At 39.6% G+C, this 16,161-nt stretch overlaps 1 protein-coding gene across 1 annotated transcript in view; it reads right to left on the bottom strand.

The window, feature by feature from the left end:
- Positions 1–16,161, bottom strand: part of LOC310677010 (uncharacterized protein) — a 169,169-nt gene that overhangs the window by 17,253 nt on the left and 135,755 nt on the right. Inside the window, exon 6 of the mRNA XM_083439314.1 lies at positions 4,865–4,963. The gene's annotated coding sequence lies outside the window, so the exon portion shown is untranslated. The remainder of the gene's footprint in view (positions 1–4,864; positions 4,964–16,161) is intronic.

The raw sequence follows: 16,161 nt of genomic DNA, 5'->3' as shown, positions 1-16,161 counted from the left end.
AAGAAGAATACAAATATTCAGTAGTTGACCAAAGTTGCTGAGCTTTTTAAGGGCAGACACCAATTTCAGGGATACTTCTGGTAGTCCAAAAAAATTGCAACTGAACAGCAACCACCCACCATATCAGTGGGTGTTGGCGAAAGCACTGGCAACTCCTTTGCCCTGCCCATCTGCTCTGTAGAGGGGGAGTAGAGAGTCCAATTGTGTAGAAAAGCCAAGTCCATTCATCTGATGCTAATAAACAAACTCTCTAGGACAGCCTTCCCCAACATGGTGCATCCAAATTTTGTTAGCATTTCAGCTCCCATAAGCCCTAGCTAGCAGAGGCAAGGGTTAAGAATGATTGGAGTGGCAACAACTGATACCAGGTTGGAGAAAGCTGCTCTCGGGAGTGCTTCACAGTGGCAAAACAATAAAGGCCAAACCTCAGGTACTGCACAATCTTATCACCTGGATCACAGAACTTGGAGCACAGGAGCCCAGAGACACAGAAATTAACTCCATCTGCCATATGGAGTGATAGAAAGTGAGCTCCTTATGGTGACCATATAATGTGCACTAGCCTGCAGTGCCAGAGTCTAAAGAAAAAATTTCACCATCTGGATTCCACTGCAATGGGAAGAGATGGAAAATAGACTTTTTTAAAAAATATATATATTTATAGGCATAAAAGAATATTGATCACGAAGACAAACCTGTCCAGTCAATGAAAATGAATTGCAGTTTCAAACCAAAAACTGGACCTACCTGCACAATGATTTCAAAAAACCACCAATATAGTATGGCAGGTTTCTTCAAAAGAGCTATCAACATGTAAGTTGCAGACTTACATAATGTCATGTAATGTTATAGTTTATTTCTATGTTGTCTTTCAGCTAAAAGAAAAGGCCTAGTGCGGCCCTTCAAAACAATATTCCTGCATAAAAAATGATGGATAGATAGACAGCTCTATGGAGTGTTTTATCAACCCTCTGCCAGGCTCAGCAGGGTAGCCAGTAAAATCTCACTCATTCTGACAAGAAATGCATCATTAAAATATGTGTAGATATATACAGATGGTGAAGAAACTGGGTTAAAAATGACCAGCCTAATAGCATCATATATCAATGTATGATGGAAACCCTTAAAAATATTTATGGACTCTAAAATCCCCTATTATGCGAGTAGATCCACTATGTGTTCTGGATATATTTTAAATAGTGTTCCTTCCGCAGAATCCTTCTCTGATTAATCCAGGCAGATTTGTATTAAAACGCCCAGCTCCTTCTCTATTTTCATTAACTTTTCTGGAAAATGAAAAAGTATGATATATATTTATATATAAGAGAGAGGTTCTCATATATATAAAGCTAGTGGAACCTGCAACAAAATGTTGCAATAGTGACTGTTCCTGTTCCCTGTTCAGGACAGTTAGTCAAGCTCTTCACCACATTTCTCCCATTTCATTCTCTGTCCCAACCACTTTTTTGTGTTTTTCCTCAGTTGTCAGCCAGCTGGCTACGGCCACTAGAGCATGCTCCATCCTCTTGGGGTTATGCTTTTGTTGGGTTTTTGTACTTCTCCAAACTTTAGGGTTTCTCCAAGCCTGCTGATACTTCTCATATGTGCATGGGTTCTGCCATTTTGACAATGGTACTCAGTGGTGCTGAACAGAGAAAATGATATGTGTTTTGTCTATTTCCTTTAAAAAAGCTCAACAATTTTTGCGGTGTCCTGGTTTTTACTTTTTGAAATATAGCAACCCCATGCTAGTCCCACTGAGGTTAATGAAATAGGCATCAGTTGTATTGCTGTTGACATCTATCTGTCTCGGGAGACAATGAAAGAGTGCCCCTTCGGGGGTGAAGCCAAACCACTGGAAGGTTGTGGCACCTGCTGTGGCTGTAGAGACCGATACAGAAGAGACATGTTTTGTTGCAGCTGGGGCAGATGATGTTTCCTCTTTCTGTACTCCTCCCAGTGGTCATCCTTCCTCTGATCACTGCTGTGGCTACCCAACCTGTCTGCAGATGCTGCAGTCGTTTGCAAGGGATTCTCACACAGCGGGATTAATGTTGCCAACCTTCATGCCATGTTTGTAGACATCTTTGTAATGCAGAGTTGGTCTGCCAATGGGCCTAGTGTCTGAAGTCATCTTCCCATAGAGCACATCCTTGAGGACCCCGCCATCTTCCATTCTGTGGACATGACCAAGCCAGTGTAGATGCTGCTGAGACAGGAGTGCGAACTTGCTGGGAATGTTATAATAGAGACTTCCATATCAATTATATGGTTTCCCTGAGAGATTATTCTGAAGGTCCATGGCACTGCATATCATATAAAGATATGAAGACAGATGGAATATTAAGACAGAAGTAGCAGCTGCACTATTTGCATAACAGATATGTCAAATGCTGTTTCAGCCAAGGTGGTCACAGTGTAATATGTTTGGTTTCTCAACTAAATGTGGGTTTTTAGTTCTTCATAATGCTCATGCCCAACATATGGGCAAGCATGGCCAATACTCAATATGGAAACAAAACTGTTGCTAGAAGTTTGTCCCCTGTGCAAAACTGCTCGGGGAGCTCAGAAAAGGAGGAAGGTAGTCCATAGCCTGTTTCTGCTGTCCATTTCTTTGGAGCTTGACACGGGCAAGAGAGTGCTATATGTGAATTAAACATGGTGCAATTGATTCCAGCCCAGCTTCACACCACTGCAAATGTTATGTCTGTCTTCAATGTCAGTTGATTGACAATAGGACAACTTGAAGAGGGAAATGTAGCATTAAGAAATGTTACAGTGCCTTTCTCATCCAATATTAATTCAGTATTTTGTGATAATTAGTTCAATGCCCATGATTATATCAAGATCTTTGTGCCTTACAAACATGCCAGGAGGATCTCAGTTAGAACAAGGCCACCACCAATTCTACCTTTACCTTGGAAAAGGTTTTTTGTGTGTACATAAATAAAAGCTTGATCATTTTATTTTATTTTAATGTTTTTAAATGTGGTATGCAAATTTTTATGAATCTCATTATGTACACATGTTTTCTATAAAAAAGAACATCAAATGAAAAAGGGGTATACAACAGAGAACAAGCAAGCAAGACAAATGGTCTTCAGACTAACATACATTTAGAGTGTATAAGGGTCTCACTTGAAAGAAAAGAGAAGATTATTTACTTATGCAGAATTAATTGAAGAGTAGGATGATTGATTTTGTTATTGAAAGTGATTATAAACCAGTTTATTTGTAACAACCTAATCACTCAAGAGTGAAAACGTTCCACTGAAGCTATTTAATATTTTTCTCTATTTCTTTTGTTCCAATTTGCGGTCCAGTCAGGAGTGCTAAAGGAATATTTAAAATGATTCTGTAGAATAAAAATAATTCTGTTTCTTCATTGTGCTTACAGCACTATATTTCAGCGTGTGATGACAAAATAATAGCAATTGGCAACTGGAATGCTGCAATACTTTTATCTATCGTCTATCAATATGTCTGTCTGTCTATCTATCATCTATCTATCTATCTATCTATCTATCTATCATCTATCTATCTATCTATCTATCTATCTATCTATCTATCATCTCTCTCTCTGAAGGACCCATATGGATTGATGAAAAAAGGCACCTGGAAACCAAATTGCACAGAAGGCCAAGGAAGCCCCAAAGCACTTCTAAGGTTTACAGTACGTCCCAATCTGGAGGGTGTGCCCAAATAAAAGTGTATAGATCTATCTCTTAGGAACTGGGCAATTGCCATTTTTGTTTAGTGTACTATTTAGATGCAGCTGGGGTATTGCTAGGTACTCAAGGACTTGAGGCACAAGTCCATGACACATATTTCCATATACTAATTTATATGCATAGAAGACTCTAGGCAAATTAAGATGGAGGGCTGCACTGTACCCAAATATCTGACAAGCAAACACACCACTTACTGATGACTAAGCTAGAAATACAGTGATGGTGGATACACCACAAATACACATACATTTCATACGGAAATGAGAGAGCAGCATCAATCCAATCACAAAAACAAGAGGGAAACATCTAAAAGCTGCTAGAGAAAGTTTTTCCTTACTTCCTTGGCCTATTTACTTTTATTTATAAGAATAAAGCAAGTGGCTATAAATCAGGTTTTGAATTGTTCTATAATTGTGCTTTTCAAAGTAGATAATTAAATTGCTATGCCTCTGCAAAGGTCAATATGTTGGGCTAGCATATATTCATCTCCCTAAGGCATTTGCCCTTATTAGCCATGAATCACTGTTTCATGAACTGAGCCTTTTGGCTTCATCTCACAAAGCCTAAAATTATAAAAATTCATTGAGATCTACTTCTGTTGCTTAACTTTATTACTAATTAACCCTCATATGTCCCTTTATGATATAACTGAAGCTACCAATGTTATTGCTCCTGTATAATTGGAGAGAGGATATCCCATAGGTTTATCTCATTGCTGTATGTCATTACAGAGATTCCACAATGAAAATTCTTTCAGATTCATTCAGGGATATTGTCTGCAAATGAGAAAAATATATTATTTGTAACTATGGATATCTTCTCTTTTGGGGATGTATTTTTCCCCACCACTACTGCCACAATAATTGCATCATGGTGTCCATAAACCATATCTAATATAGTTTCTATTGTTTGTGACTCAAGTGGCCTTTTTGGTGCTTTGTAAGACATTAATCATTATTTATAGTCCAGTTATATATGTGGCCAGCATGATGCAAGCTTTTTGGTACAGGTGGCAGCCTGGTTGAGTGGCTTTAGGTTTAGAACAAGAAGGATTCTCTCCTCTCTTCTTCACCCTGCTGTTCTTGTGGTGCAAGATAATGAGCCCTGTCCAAACAAATGAAAATGCCTCCCACTTTTATGATGCAATTGTGCAACAGCTGAATCTGGGCAATGGTCCCCTAGCCACTGCAGCCACCTAGGCATCCAGGAGCAAGGCTGGATCCAGGCACAACCTGTAGGTATTAAATAGCATGGGTGTCAGAATGGCCAGACATTGCCTGGGAAGATCCACCAGACAGAGCCATATCTCCTGAAGGACTCTGTAATAGATTGTATTGCAGTCCACTGAGTGGTCCAGCAGAACCAACAGGGATATTTGTTCGCTGTCTAGTTCCTGGCATATGTAAGTGTTGTTGTTGTTAAATTCTTTCAAACATTCTTTCTGGCACATGTAATCCACCAAGGTGACCAAGACAGTTTGAATCCCAAAACTGGGCCTGAACTTAGATTGGAATGGAGCTAAATAATACTACTACTAATTTTTTTATTTATACTCTGCCCATCCAGCTAAGTCGCCCCAGTCTCATGCCAGAAAGCCTGGAATTAAGTTGCCAGCAGCCACTCTGCCTCTTTGTATAGAAATAGTAAATTAGAGAGATGCCTGTAGTCTTCCCTAGCAGACTCCTTGCAGTTACGGTGTGGGTTTTTTTCCAAGTGAGCAAGATAAATCATAGAGTTGGAAGGGACACAAGGGTCCTCTAGTCCAAACCCCTTGGATGAAGAATTGTAAACTACAAGATTTCACTTCCCAACCAAGATGTGGAATTTCTAAAACTAACACAGTTTTTAGGGAAGAGGAGTATCATTCCCAGCATCCAAGGATCACTGAACCCTAAGCCAACCGGTGCCTCTGCTTCCACTTCTGCCATGATAGAAGCTATGGAGAAAAGAACACAACATGTGGGCAGGGTACTTCAATGCATCCTGAACAGTGTTCAAGTGCACATTGCCCTCTACACCTAACACCACTAATCTGCAGTCATGTGGTCTAATATGCAGCAGTTCGTACAAAATATTTAATAGGAGGAGGCAGTCAATAATCCTGCAAGTGCAGGTCCTGTTTGGAAAAACTGGCTATTGAAGACACTGGACATTATGAGGGCAGATGAGATGTACCAGGGCAGAGGGAGGGGCATTTGAAAATAAAGGGAAGATATCTGCATACCTTTGAAGCAGATCAAATATAGTATTCTATGTTAACTAGGACTTCATCAGGGAAGGTGAATGCTGTTTTATTTACCTTTAATGCAATGTGCTTTGCAAAGGAATGAAACAAACAGAATCTGGTACAGAATACTGCTTCTCTATCCTGTTAAGTTGGAACATTTAAGTCCCACACATACCAGCTCTCTGCGTAACAATAGATTAGATATAGATTTTTAGTTTATAAATAGGAATAGCTGTTAAACATGTTTTAAAACTAATTAAAATATCTAGGTGATAAAGCAATTATTAGATCTCATTGATTCTGATGGGAGAAATTTAAGTATTTGCCTAATGCCTTCATTGCGATCAATGGAGCTTAAACATGTCTGAGTTTAGCTGGATTGTGTTCCTATAGTTTAAGGAAAAATCAGATAATAAAGAACTACTGTAGACTGAAAGTCTGTAGCTATTATAAAATACTCTGAACTTAAGTTTTATCTAAGGTTGTCCTCTACTTGCAAGTGACTTTTGCTCTATAGCAAAAAATGATTCCCACCGAGATTTAGCATATTTCAAGCTCATCCAAAATAAACAACAAAATAAGTTTTGATAACAGCTAAACTTGGGCTTCTTAGGATAGCTTCTATATCAACTGAGTTTGTTGCAATAGATCTTGTATTTTTGTTTCCTGAAAAGGGAAAAAGAGCTTTTTTGGGAGGGGAATACCCATGAGATATATTATTGTTGATTCAATTATGAATATTAGCAGCCAAATGTTAAGCATGTTCACTTATAAGTAGATTCCACCATGTTAAATTGGTATCCAGCATAAAACTACTCTTTAGAATGGAAAAAGTCACATTTTACAAAGTTTTATTTGATGACTTTCTCAGTGTCCTTCCTATTGTTGTCTTGGAAACATTCTGAGATAACAAGATATTGTTCCAAATCCATATCTCTTTTTGGATTACCCACATGTCTGTCTTCCACTCAGGTGCCTAGTAGCTTTCATTTTAATGACTTTCTGAGGTCTCCCTAGGGTACAGAAATGGACTTTTCTTGTCGTAGTATTCAAAGATCTAGAGAATTCCCCTTGTGCAGTTGCTCTTAGTGTGTGTACAAGCATCAGGAGGGGATGTCAAGGCAAACTTTCAACAGAACATCATCAATGCTGACCCTGCTGCTACTGGCACACTGAGCAAGCTAATTTTGGGTACACTTCAACAGAAAAGATTCTCACACATTCTAATATTGTGGACCATCCGTTTTATTATATATTTTGTTTGTTTGTTTGTTTTATTTTAAAATGTAGGCCCCACCTTTCCTCTTCTTGACTAATGCCTACGATGGGTCAGCATTAACGATTAAAAGGAAAAGAACAATAAAAACTGTATAAAACCACAAAATAACAGTAGATTAAACACGGAGAAGACAAAGCCCAGCAGAGTGAGTTCAAACAGCAGGCAGACAGAAGCTAGATTGCCAAAAATGTTTTCAGAAGGGATCAGAACATCATTAGGGATGCAGCCACATTGATCTCCTAGGGTACTACACTAAAAATAACCTTTCATCTGTTCCCCACTAAACACAACTCTGATGAAGGATGGCTGTACAGGAGGGCATCCCCAGCTAACCAGAGTAGACATGCATTGTTACATAGGAAGAAAAAGACAATTAGATATCAAGATTCTACACTAGTTTTCTGAGGCAAATACCTGGTTCCGGTCAGAATTTTTTCCACTGCATTTTGTACTGGTTGAATATTACGGTAATTCAGTCTTGATATCAGGCTTAGAGGACTGTGACCAGGTCTGCCTCTATTTATTAAATTTAATACTCAATAGACAACTTTATCTTTATCAAACTGAAAGCAGCACCAGATTGGCTCCAGTGGGATGCCTGTGCAGCCTCCAATTGCCCACCCCAGCCCCAACCAGGCAAGCTGCAGCAATGATGGGGTTGGGAATGTTTGTTTGCGGTTCCACCCCACTATTCTGGCTGTTCCTAGAATCCAGGGTGCGTTTTTAATCAGAGTGTACCTTTATCAGGCAGGATGAGTCAAGGAATGAACAGTTAGATGTCATAGTCCAAGAATTCGATCCATATCCTTTGTCTGCACAAAACCTAAAACATATCTATGACAATAGAGTAAGTAGCTGCTGGAAGCACAAGCTATAGTAAGAAAAGCAAATGGCACACCAGCAGTTTCTAAATGGTCTCTCGAGTTTTAATTCTTAGGAATCTTAGAATGGTATGTCCTTCCCTATTCATATAGCACACTTTCATCCAAGAAGGCATCATAAGAAAAGGAAAAACAAAACCGATAGTGAGAATTGGTCCTTAGTGGTGCAGTAGACATCCTGCTGTGTTAACCACAACAGATAAAACATTTTATGTGGCCTTCCTAGATCGGAAAATTATCATGTATATGCAGTGAGGACCAGAATTTTCAATGGCTCAGCAGACCAAATGTGAATCTTGATTAGGCAACTTAGGCTTCAAAATAAGGACGAAAGTCATGTAAACATTTTCCCCATGCTGAAGTTAGTTTATTATCAATGCAGTGTTGAAATGGCAGCAGCAAACAAAGCTAGCACAGCCCCTTATTGCTAAAAAAATAATAATGGGGGAAGACAATTTGGCTAAAATTGAGGAAAATCAGCGGGTGGGGTTTGTCCCAGCCTTCAAGTATTTGAATTCATACACTGATGCATTTTGGTACATTGTGAATTCTCAACTCGCTCCCAGCACCAAGATTCAGGGCAAATTATTTCAGTTATTTTGAAAAGGGAGATAAAGTGCTTCTCAAAAAAGAATGGATATTGTGGTCATGATATAGTAAACAAAATTCCTTCCTTTGTGGTGAGATTGGAACCAACAGTTCTGGAATAAACATCACAGTGTTCAAAGATGGAGGGTTAAAAAGAAAAAGATTTCTCAGAGGTTCAGGTACTACATAAGAAGTGCATCAGTGACCTGGTTCAGAGTAGTCCCATTGGGGCATATTTCCAAGTGTCTGTTAAGGAATTAGAAAAAGAAACAGATGTTTTCTATCAAAAACTAATGTTGAAGAGCTACCATTACTCTTTTCCTAAGCACATATTCTAGACTGTAATCATGCACTCCCTCCTTTTGCTTTAATAGAAGCAGCAGAATGCAATAATTCATATTCTGGCTTGTTGACACAGCTTGCTTCAGCTGTTCACAGAGTAAGTTGTTTGTTCACTGAATCTCTGAACACGTCAGCACTCTGTAGACAAACAAAAAGGAGCTGTTGGTTTTGACAGTGGTTGCAATTGTCTACCACCCTCCAAGGGACTTTGAAAACCTGTAATAAGTTTACAGAATCACATGCAGTAAATTTTTACTGCTGCTAACTTTGACACTCTTATTTCCATTAGGAGAAATAACAGACTCCCTACAATTTCCTTTGTGCAGGCAAAGTAAAATAAGGGCACAATCAATCAAAATCTGAATGGAAATGAATAGGGGCTGCACAGAGTATGGCTTTGGGGATTTCATGTCTTCCCTATTCGCTGGAAATGATGCTTTTCAAATAATTATGCTATTTTTAGATTTCAGTTTAGGAAAAAGCAGCCAAAAGATTATTATCTCAATAGATCAGCATCCCTGCTCCACAGCTGTTGGCAAAATTTAGTAAGCACCACTTCTGTATAATTCTCAACCACGTCTATGGGATTTGCATGACAGGAACACTAAACAATTGCATATTGTATTAGTATGAAAATCTAGGGCTCATGAATGCTTAGGAAGCAGGTGAAATTGTCAGTTAATAATTGTCTCATCAGTTTGCTGCCTTGTGAACTGGTTCACAGGATCATGCCTTTAATCCCCTTTGATCCCTAATATGTTCTACTCTTCTATTCCACAATTACAGGGTTGACTCCAAAGTTTTCATTCCAGTTATGAAAAGATCTTCCATTCCAGGAATAAGAAAAATGGGTAGTGGGTTTCTCTCTATAGAGAGTAATTGTCTCATTTAGTATGCTTATTATGCTGATTTCTGACAAGTGGTTCTAGACGTGAAGATCATCATCAGAAGCCTCCAAGGTGCAATCTGTTGGGAGTTCATTGGAAGCAACACTTTTTGAATTGAGATTCTTTGTCAGATGATATACTTGCAATGAATAACAGACTGAACAATGCACACATTTGCATATTTACTCAGAAGTAAATGCCATTGAACTTAAATAGGGCTTACTCTCTAGCAAGCGTTCTTAAGAGTTCCAGCCACAGTTCCTCTGGTGAAAGAACCATCACTTGGAAACTTTTGAGCCCAATAAACTAAATATTGTTGATGTGCCATCAGGCTTCTACTTTTGTTTTGTGTAAATATCCCTTCCCCTTTGTTAGTTGGGACTGGACCACACTGAATCATTTGTGCTTTGAATTCATTTGTGTCTTGCATGGAAATAATACCCTTTCTTGCATAGTCTTGGTTTTTTGATACCACTGTGTCAACCTTTTTTTTTTTTTAAAAAAAACTCTTTATCCCGGTATATTGAGTCTACTTCACGCTTCCTCTCACAAAGCAGATTTTATCCTAGAGAACGAAGATGGGGAACCTGTGGCCCTCCAGATGTTGGGCTACAGCTTTCCTTGACTGTTGTTTGTGCCAGCTGAGAGACTGATGGGAGTTGGAGTCCAACAACATCTGGAGAGTCACAGGTACCCCGTCCCTGCTGTAAAATCTTATTCTTCAACACTGGGGGGGGGGGGGTTGTTAAAAAGGGATGTACCAGTACTCATCTCTCAATAAAAGTGCAAGGATACCAGCACAAAATGGCCGCCATGGGGTGATGGTTTTCCATACTGGTGAGTACAGTCACAAAGTAATGATGGTCAATATGCAATTTGAAATAATGCATTACATTGAAAATTATGCAGCATTTTTTTCAATTGTATGCCACCTAAGAACAATAGAAAATAATCATCTATCCAGATGTGCATAGTACCTTTAAAGTAAGAAATAGGAAAGCTTTTAGCTAGAAAAATCCCACATATTACATAAATACAGTATCAGCATCACCAGTAGCTAATTAGTGCCTCTCATAATGCACTTGAGGCAAGTGTTTCAAAATTACTTATGTTAGACTCTTAAACAGCGAAGGATACAGTGGTTGCCAGCTTGAAGGGGTTAATGTTGGATGAACGATTCCAACATACTGTAATTGCTTCTGATTAGTTTTATGTTGTAATGAAGCAATAATGACCAAAATGCAGGGCATTTCTGGGGGATTCATGAGTGGCTGGTTTTGCTTCAGGCCATTAACCCCACTCATTAATACCTCTGGAAGTGCACTGTGCAGAGGTTGTTATTGTTAATAACAGGAATGCTACAAAAACAATTGCCAGCACTGTAAAATTAGCTGATAAACTCAGAACATTTGCAAGTTTGCTAATGTGGAGCTTTGTTTCCATTTCAAAAGTATAAGGACTTCTTCATCCAAAACCCACAAGGAAATATGGAACATAGCACATTTATGTGAGAATGTTGTATTCTTGTGCTAGACTGCTCCATTGGAGAAAGGAAGAACAATTAGCCACTGCAGTACGTAGCTGACCATATAAGAGATAAACTAGACTAACTACTTCATCACATATTGTTTTTGTACTGTGCACCACTTCCTTCCCTAAGATGATGATAAGAATAATTATATTTGCATGAATTCATCCTGTAGGAAGTGAATGAAGGAACATTTCCTCCCTTCCCTTCTTCAAGATACAGAAATTGAAAAATGACTGCAGAATATTTTCTACTAAAATAATTTAACCAAGCATCTGTGCGTATAGTACTGGCTAAAACACTTAAAAACACACAGAAAGAGGATACAGTAAGATAATTTCATCTGTCTCTTTCTTAGAGCTCCATGCTCTGATGGTGAGAGGGCACAACTCAACGATGTCTCTTTTCTCCTGCTGGGAGAAAAGCAGCTGGGAGTATGATTTTGCTTGGGGGGGGGAATGTATCCATTCATTTGGAATATCTGTATCCTGCTCTTTAGGTCTCAAAAGCCTCCCAGAGCAGCTAAACCTACACACAGAGCAGCTAAAGCCTAAACACACAAACACACTACTGCTGCTGCAATCAAATTCGGAGCTTCCAATGGTTGTGTTGTTGTTTAGTTGTTTAGTCGTGTCCGACTCTTCGTGACCCCATGGACCAGAGCACGGCAGACACTCCTGTCTTCCACTGCCTCCCACAGTTTGGTCAAACTCATGCTGGTAGCTTCGAGAACACTGTCCAACCATCTCATCCTCTGCTGTAGCCTTCTCCTTGTGCCCTCAATCTTTCCCAACATCAGGGTCTTTTCCAGGGAGTCTTCTATTCTCATGAGGTGGCTAAAGTATTGGAGCCTTAGCTTCAGGATCTGTCGTTCCAGTGAGCACTCAGGGCTGATTTCCTTCAGAATGGATAGGTTTGATCTTCTTGCAGTCCATGGGACTCTCAAGAGTCTCCTCCAGCACCATAATTCAAAAGCATCAATTCTTCAGCGATCAGCCTTCTTTATGGTCCAGCTCTCACTTACATACATCACTACTGGGAAAACCATAGTTTTAACTATACAGACCTTTGTTGGCAAGGTAATGTCTCTGCTACATTTCAGTAAATAACCGTCCTGCTGCAGTTCCCCCATCAGGACACTATAAGTTGTATCCAACTAAGTCACTGCATGCACAGGAGAAGCTCCAAAAATGAAACAGAACTTTCCTTCCATTTTCCCAACCTCCCTGCTCACCCTCAAATCTGTTCCAAAGGGCTGGAGGACCCCAGAACAGATGAAGAGGAAATTCCATTACACTTGCATAAATTGTTCCATGTGCACAATGATTTAGCTGGATACAGCCCTATGTGTCTTGCGTAGTTTGGTGCTGAGTTTCTTGTATTGCATTACCTCCAACACAAAGCGCAGAAAGCCTGGTGACCAACCTCAAAGCCCTTGTAGCATGCTGAGGGCCCAATCCAACATTGACAGGATTGAAGGATTTAAAAAGATAGTTTCTTGAAAGCACATGGCTACACCAAATTCTTTTTCAAAAAAAATTATCCACATGCACCATTCAAATGCTTGTATTGATATTGTCTAATTCCACATCTTTTGGGGCATGCTTTTGACTGCCAAAATTTACTTAATCCAAAGCAAAATCACACATCAGCATAATGAAAAGGGGCTTTCCTCATTCACAAGTACTCTATTGCTTCAGCACAAGCCCCAAACCACTATATCAGTGTAGTCAAAGATGGGGAAACTCCATACTTTTGTAGCATATAGATTTTACAGCAGAATTTTGGGCACAGGGAACAGAAGAAAATGCAAGAAAAAATGATATGGACAACACTATATGCCAGTTCCTGATGATTTGTAACAAGGGGGCAGCCATAGCAATAGAACAAGCCCATTGCAAATAAAACTAAATCAAATCAAATTTGAAATGGAGATATGTAGTAGTTGCTCTTCCAAAATAATGCCCTGCCAGGGCCAATCTTCATGCTATTAAGCTTAATGCACAGTATGCAGCTATGTCTCCACATTTTCTTTAATTACAGATGTGAAAAGGTGAATGTTTTCTGACCTACAGCCAGATTGTTATCTGGCCTGCAGCCCATGGGGAGAGAAGGTTTATTCCTTTCCCACCCCCATCCACAATCAGGATTGACCTGCTCGCCCCTCCAACTTGGATAGGAAGCCTAGACACCAATGGAAACCATCTCCTTAAGTGTCCTAACTGTGCAGTGACCCTGATTTTCATACTGATAGTACCAGAGGGCAAATGAGATACAAAATTCTCCTCCCTGCAGCTGTAACGAATTAAATAAAGTCTGGAGATGTGCCTGTATGCTACACATTAAGCAGAATGTGCTGCTTGGCCCTTAGTACCAAACAAGAAAAAGAAAAGAAAATGTGTGATAATATAATTTGAAATGCAAAATGATCAATTATAGCATGATTTGCATAGAAAGAGAGGATGTGTAAAAGAAGTCTAAAGGATGACCACCTAACAGTACTGTGATATTTAAATGGAAATTGTGCAAGCTCTAACCCTTTCATTCTAGAGCCTGTCAAGTGCATAGAATAATCTTGACTTTCAGTATCTGACCACTTCCACTGAAGACATTTCTACGTGCTCAAGTGTTGTAGGCTTTAGTCATGCCAGCAACCTCACTGATTCTCATGGAAATCCCTATTTGCATGACGTTCCAGAGTGCTTGCACCTAGTAATGGGCCCGGTTGTTCTTATATCCATGAAGTATGTTATATTTTCCAGCCTCATTTATTGCATTTCTGCCTTGAACTTACAGCTCATATATGGACTCCAGGCATCACACAAAGATAAATCTGCATTGGTTTGCATTCAGATATACAGAAAAAGTAGATATTTCCCAGGAAAAATTAAGACTGCAAGACATTATTAGTGTCAAATGTGACACTTCACAGAATCAGGATTTAAAATGATTTAGAGTACAACTGGCTTTCACTAACTGAAGAACTGAGTTTTCCTTCAGGTATACGGGGCGGAAAATATCCAAGGGTAGCACTATGGAGTTTAAATTGTTTTAGATGACAGCGTTCTGGAGAGTTGTACAGCGGTACCTCGGGTTACATTCGCTTCAGGTTACATACGTTTCAGGTTACAGACTCCGCTAACCCAGAAATATTACCTCAGGTTACGAACTTTGCTTCAGGATGGGAACAGAAATTGTGCAGCAGCGGCTCAGCGGCAGCAGGAGAACCCATTAGCTAAAGTGGTGATTCAGGTTAAGAACAGTTTCAGGTTAAGAACAGACCTCCAAAATGAATTAAGTTCTTAACCCGAGGTACCGCTGTAGTCTATGTAACATTTGTGCACACTGGACTATGGCAGCCAGCATAGCTGTTAATTTTGTATTAGGTCCTACAAAGAAAGCCAGGATGCTTTAGCAAACCCACAGCTCTCATTGCTTCTTTCAATCTCCCTCTGATTCTCTTCAAATTCAAACTGCCAACTGTCTCACATTCTTATCTCCTCACTGCAGAACACTGGTCTCAGATTCTATCCCTGCAGGGAACTCACTTATTCAGGATAGGAAATGTCTACAGGCATTTAGGAACTACAGATACATAACATTTCTCTGCTTGCTTAAAAGGAGCTTGATCATTTGTGCAAATGATTGACATTTTGTGGGCACTTTTGAGTATGTACTGCCAGGTCTATAGCCCCCTCCCCTTTAACTGCTCTTTGATGTGGCAGGAGAAAGAGAAGATAGGTGCAGTGGATGAAAATTGATGCTATTCACGTCAGTTTCTAACAAACTATCAACAGAAATGGATACTTCCCCTCTGGGCTCTCCCAGTTGTGGTGTAATAGTAAACGGTGAAGTGCAGGGGGTCATCACAACAGCCTCTATAAACATGTCTCCAGTCAGAATCCACAGTCTCGCCACCAAGAAGAGTCCAGAAATGCAGCAATGATGTGAGAAGTGATACAATTTAAACTGCTAGAAGGAAGTAGGAACCTATTCAAAGAAAAGGAAAGAAGTGTGAGGAGGCAGCAATGATGTGCTTCCAGGAATCTTTGCAGGAGCCCCTGCCCCCCCCCCGACAATAAACAAGGTCAGGATGGAGGGCCTACCTCTCCCCTCAGCATGCAGAGATAGAGCAGAAATGCCAAGAGGAAGGTATGGACTTGAAATGGAAACAGAAAGCTGAGAGAAACAAGGAGGTAAAGAGAAGGAGAGCTGTCAGGACACTTATAAAGTGAGCAGCTTCGGGGAACAGAGATAAGAGGTGTTGCCCTTTAAAGAAACAGAGACTTCAGAGTCAGGGTTGGGGACAAAAAGTGCAGGTGGTGAACCTATGCAGCATAAGGAAAGTAGAAACTCAACAATACAGCTGCAAATAAAACATTTTAAATGTGTTTTAAGTGTGATAAAAAATGTGGCACTAGATGGCGATGGTGAGCCATATGGAAAATTCAATGTATTTAAAAAAACCATTAAAAAAACTTTTTTCTAAAAGAAAAAGAAAGCATTTTCAGAACATTTTTTATATGTGTGTAGATTCCACCTAGGCATAGAAAATAGAATACGTGTGAGACAACTAGCCTCATATAACCAACATGCTTAAGTTTTACGGCCTGTGGGTCTTCTACATTGAGAAGATGGATAAATGCTATTTGATTACAGAGATAAGGCCTACTTTGCCTCTGTCTTCACCCAAAAAGA

The sequence above is a fragment of the Podarcis tiliguerta genome (assembly GCF_965153285.1).
Source record: "Podarcis tiliguerta genome assembly, chromosome: 4".
NCBI classification, from domain to species: domain Eukaryota; kingdom Metazoa; phylum Chordata; class Lepidosauria; order Squamata; family Lacertidae; genus Podarcis; species Podarcis tiliguerta.
The sequence above is the reverse complement of the archived record's forward strand: the minus strand, read 5'-3'. Positions and strand labels throughout refer to the sequence as shown.